This window comes from Culex pipiens, chromosome 1 (assembly GCF_016801865.2).
Source record: "Culex pipiens pallens isolate TS chromosome 1, TS_CPP_V2, whole genome shotgun sequence".
Taxonomy (NCBI): Eukaryota; Metazoa; Arthropoda; class Insecta; order Diptera; family Culicidae; genus Culex; species Culex pipiens.
The window spans coordinates 95321351-95327350 of record NC_068937.1 but is presented as its reverse complement, the minus strand read 5'-3'; the positions used below and the strand labels follow the sequence as shown (position 1 = coordinate 95327350).

General features: G+C 35.7%; 1 protein-coding gene across 1 annotated transcript in view; it reads right to left on the bottom strand.

Moving 5' to 3' along the window:
• Window positions 1–6000, bottom strand: part of LOC120431604 (putative GPI-anchor transamidase) — a 42158-nt gene that overhangs the window by 1022 nt on the left and 35136 nt on the right. The window lies entirely within an intron of this gene.

Here is a 6000-nt window from a genome sequence, read left to right as displayed (position 1 = left end):
TCAAAGTGCTGATTTTTTTTTTTTTTTTTTTTTTTTTGTGCAACCAACCAAACGGGACCACGCGGCCGCTTCTTACAAATTGAGTTGTTTCCATGTATTTTTAGATCACATTCTATACATGCAAATAACTCGCATAGGCATTTGGAAGGTGTTAGCTCTGCCGAGCTTCGGTAACCCATTTCTACGCTGGCTAGCCGAGCGCGAGGTACTTCAGCTTTATCGACAAGCCCCGCCCTGAAGAACGTTTGCACCAATCGGGTTCAAACGTTATTTAGAACTTCCGAACCCTTGTCAAATGGACAAGGACCCAGCGCGTATATAGTTGGTAGCAACACTATTCCTAATTCCAGTTATAGATCACCAAGTCGCGATGGCCTAGTGGTTAGCATTTTTGCTTACCGATTCAAAGGACGGGGGATCGAACCCCGACTCGAGCGACTTTGATTTTTCGTTCATGTTCAGAGTTTCGAGATTTATATTTCCTATACTTTCTCTGTGGGAGCAGATGGGAATCGAACCCAGGACCATTCGCATACAAAGCGAACACCGTAACCAGTCAGCCACGGCCGCTCCTTTAATTGAATGTCAAAGTGCTGATATGCCAAAATTTGAGGCACGATGGAGTTAGATGCTGTTCCCCTATTTGGCTGCGTATTTCATAATAATAAAAATCAATCACCATGCGGCTCCACCTACAGTTCACCCCGATGGAGGCGCATGGTATTTTTTTTTTTAATGGTCTGGAAAGCTAACAGTAACAAAAGATGTTGAGAAAGCAGGCTCAACTATTTTAGATTTTAATTCATGGCAAAAAAAGGTGAAAAGCGTGCAAAAAAAAGTTGGATAATGTTGGATAATGTTGGAGATTGTTGAATACTGTCCAGACTTGATTATCTAAAGGTTTATCAAGAAGGAAACTTCGGATAAAAATGAACAAAAAAACGATTATTTTAATTTTCTCACTTTTAACGTCAAATTGGAGTTCTGGGACCTTATTTTAGAAAAAGTTGAGTGGTAGATTGCATGAAATCGCAAGTTTTTATCCTTTTCATTCCCCGGGAAATTTGGTTGAGATTCCCGTAAACTTCCAAATCTATAAACATAAATTATAAACTTTGAAACATAAACTGCTTTCTCAAGAACATAACTTAGAAATAAGTAGCAATAAAAAGCATAAGCATAAGCATAAGCATAGGTGCCCACCCGCAGTTGCTACTCCGTTATTGACCAGGACCTCCAGAAGTTACATCCACGAGCCGTGGAAGATGAGTGGGTGCTATCTTTCCTCGCTTCGCAACTTCTCAAAGGCCCCTATCATGCTGATCAATACCGGCGCCGGCCACGACCAGTGGTAGAGTCACGGGGAAGTGGATGGGAATGTTAGTCCGATACTTGAGTGATAGAGACTGCCCAATCGACTGCTTCTCCGACAAAGTATCACATGAGTTTTGAGGGGGTTAGTAGATGGGTATGAGGTCAGGATTCACGAGTGGCAGTGATGTGACCATGAGCATTTTGTTTATCGGTTGAAAATTTTAAATCTTAGGCAGCCGGCTGCGGAAAGATAAATTATTGATTATTTAGAAAGTTTGTTTAATCGAACGCGTGCCAACCGAGCAGTAGTGCTATGGGCTGGACTTATAAGTATATTTTTACTGTTTGTACAATTTAGATTACGCGAGCAAATTTCAAAAATAGTAAATAGAAGACGCTTTACTCTTCAAAAAAATCGATTGTTTGCCGAGTTAATACTAAACCTGCCTGTTGGAATAAATTTTTACGATCAACGAATATAAACGAAAAGAAAACAGGACACCACGTAACCAATTGTAATGAAATTAAAACAATAACTTAAACGAACTAAACTAACGAAAGCAAAATGATCAAGAACGCGTATACTTCATTATTAAATAGTGACCATATAACGATTTTTTTCGATAAAATATGATTTGGATTTATCGACCGATTCCGTAGATTTTACGCGGTTTTTGATATTTATGGGGCTAAATAATAAAAAAGAACAAATAAACTCATTCACACTCTCATACTCTCATACACACATAAACTAATATACATTTTTAGACTTCAACATTACAGCGAGTAGGATTTTTAAATTAGACTTTAAATTATTTTTGAAAGTCATCAATATAATGTAAACAGCCTGTAATGCAAAAATCAAAAATAACAAAGCACCCTAAATTGGGTATAATTTCCAGCAATAGTAGATTATCTATAATTCCAGATAAGTGGCTGTCAAAGCTCACTACTCAGTGAGTGGCACTCACATGCTCAAACAAACTACTTTATGCTGAAAAACTGATTGTTAAATTATTTAAAATAATACCGAAAGATTTTATGGCACACACATCCTTCAATGAAAACAAACTAATTTTGAATTAGTTAACCTTTTTACAAATGTTGAAATACATGTTACTTGTTAGCATACTTATTAAGAGAGATGTTTTTATAGAAAAAGCGCAAAAAGAAATTAATAAAAAAAGGCTCTTATTTGAAACATCCAAGTCTTTGGCAACACTGTCCAAATGAGATCAACGACAAAGTTGTCTAGATCAGTTGTGCCGGCCCTTTCTCGCATACACTCACGCATCCCCATACACGCTTTCACATTCTCATCTCTCAGAATAATTCCTATTGGAACTGGCTCACCGGTTCTGCTGCCCGCAACTCCAACAACGGCCTAGGAAATACGCCGCCAAGTCAACCTGTTGTTGTTAGCCGACTCCATTTTCAGACAGCTTACACCAACACTGCCACACATTGTTCCGTGGAGAGCGACGCTGACAAAATTGTCGTTACTGATTTAAAATCACCACCCCATGTTACCCCACTGTGAACACTGGCAAAGAAGCCTCTCAAATTTCTTTTCGCTTCTATTTCATGCTCTCGCTCACTCTCCGAAGAAAAAAAAACCCCCTCTTTCACTCTCCCCGCTTTCATCAGTGTTTCGACTTTTACAGCAAACACCGCTTAGACATATCTTGGTGTGCGTGTTAAAAGTTTCCTTTCCACTAACACCAACAAGGTACACCAAGCAAGCCAAAACGCGTTGAAAAAATGACGGCAAAATCGCTCATTTAAACCGATTGAAAAAAGCAAAATCCGCGTCCCAGAACCGGCCACTAGCACATCCAACACAATCGCGACGCTCCCGGGACGTTCCAGAACCGATTAACACACTTCAGCAGGCGATCCGACCGAATCAAATCACAAAAAAACTCATTTCAAAGACAAGAAAGCGCGACGACGATCCGAACTCGACCAGCTCCTCTCAAGGTTTTTCCTTAGAAATAAGTAGCAATAAAAATAACCGAACTCGATTGTCTGAAGCTTCGATTATTTAATGTACGATTAGCCGAAGATTGAATGTATTAAATTACACAGCGTAACAAAATATTTTTTTTATTTTTTGGCAGCACGAAAAAAAATGCTCCTCTAGGGATCGGCTTCCCGAACAAAATGCAACCTGGCGCATATTTTTATTGTTATCCTAACTCGAGATATTCAATGCAGAAGTTTTGTATATGAATCACCCCCCGTCGGAAAATATTTTTTATTTTGTTTTCTCTGTAACTTTTGATCAATTAGGTCTTTTTGGACGCTTCCGGTGTCATTCGACGGTAAATTGTTAGAAAAACTCAAGATTTGGTCCCATTGGCCGGTTCCCGTAACCGGTTCCGGAGGAAATCCGGAATATTGGCCAAAACTGTGCAAAAACTTCAAAATTTTGAAGTTTTTTGCTCTTAATGCGAAGTGAACGCACTATAGCATGAAACAATCCATACAAACTAAAAAAATGTTGGTCTCAGCATGTTTGAAGGTGTTTAATTGAAAAGGTGGCCATTGAGAACCGGTTCCGGTGAATCCGGATCCGGAAACTCCGGAAAAAATTAAGCAATATTTTCACAATTCCAATGTGTCAGACAGATATAAATAAAAGTGTTGTTGAAGCATTCTTTGCTACTTCATATTCATATTACCACAAAAACATGGCCAAGTGGCCAACGGGAACCTGCTCTAAATGTTCCGGATCAGGGAACCTGTGGAAATTATATATTTTTTATTAATGTTATGAAGCAGTTTTTATTAAGACATTTTCAATGTATCTGGAAAAAATCTGAATTGATTCAAAATCAAAATCAGAAATGTGGCCAAGTGGCCAACGGTAACCTGTTCTGAATGTTCCGGATCATGGAACCAGTGGACTTTTGACATTTTTTTTAATTTTAAAGGCAGTTTTTTATTAAGAAATTTTCAAGGTTTCTGGAAAAAATATGAATTAATCCGAAATATAAATAAAGGTGTTGTTGAAGCATTCTTTGCTACTTCATATTCATATTACCACAAAAACATGGCCAAGTGGCCAACGGGAACCTGCTCTGAATGTTCCGGATCAGGGAACCTGTGGAAATTATATATTTTTTATTAATGTTATGAAGCAGTTTTTATTAAGACATTTTCAATGTATCTGGAAAAAATCTGAATTGATTCAAAATCAAAATCAGAAATGTGGCCAAGTGGCCAACGGGAACCTGTTCTGAATATTCCGGATCAGGGAACCAGTGGTCACTTGAAATGTGTATTAATTTAAAATAGCATAATTTAATCAGGAAATTTTCTATTTTTCTACAAAAATCAGAATTATTTAAAATCAGAATCAGAAATATGCCCAGGTAACCAACAGGAACCCGTTTTAAATGTTCTGGATTAGGGAACCAGTGAACATTTGAAGTTTTTATCAAGTTTTCAAAAAACATGTTTAGATTAATGAAATTTAAAAATTCCTGTAAAAATTAGGAACATATTCGATATCAGAATTAGAAATATTGCCAAGTGGCCTACGGGAACTCGTTCTGAATGTTTCGGATCATGTTACCAGAGGAAATTTGAATTTTTAATTAATTTTAAAAATGCATATTTTAATTAATGAAATTTTTAAATCCCTGGAAAATCTGAATGTATTTAGAATAAGAAATAAAAATGATGCCAAGTGGCCGACTGTTCCGGATCAGCGAGCCAGTGGTCACTTGGCATATTTTAATTTAGAAATTTTCTAGATTTCTAGAAAAATCTGAATTTATTTGAAATCAGAATTGAAAATGTTGTCAAGTGGCCAACGAGAATCTGTTCTGACTGATCCGGATCAGGGAACCAGAAATCACATAAAAAGTTTATTAATTAAATAAAAAACATTTTTTTAATTAAGAATATTTCTAGATTTCTAGAAAAATCTAAATTTATTTTAAATCATACTTAAAAATTTTGCCAAGTGGCCAACGTGAACCTGTTCTGACTGGTCACAATTTTTATTAATTTAAAAAATATATATTTATTTTACTGATTTGTTTTAAAGTTTTGGAAAAAATCACAGTTTATTTAAAATCAGATTTAGTAAAATTGCCAAGTGGCCAACGGAAACCCATTCTGAATGTTCCGGTTCAGGGAACCAGTGGTTATTTGAAATGTTTATTAATTAAAAAAAGCATATTTTAATAAGGAAATTTTCTAGTTTTCTAGAAAAATCTGAATTTATTCAAAATCAGAATCAGAAATGTGGCCAGGTGACCAACAGGAACCCGCTTTAAATAATCCGGATTAGAGAACCAGTGAACATTTGAAATTTTTATCATGTTTTCAAAAACATATTTTGATTAATGAAATTTTAAAATTCCTGTAAAAATTAGAATATATTTAAAATTAGAAATCAAAATGTTGCCAAGTGGCCAACTGTTCCGGATCAGGGAACCAGTGTTTACTTGACTTTTTGTTTTGTTTATTTTATAAAGCATATTTCAATTATGAAATTTTCTAGATTTCTTGGAAAATCTAAATTTATTTGAAATCAGAATTGAAAATGTTGTCAAGTGGCCAACGAGAACCTATTCTGACTAGTCACAATTTTTATTATTTTTAAAAAAATATATTTATTTTACAGATTTTTTTAAAAATTTTGGAAAAAATCACAATTTATTTGAAAACAGA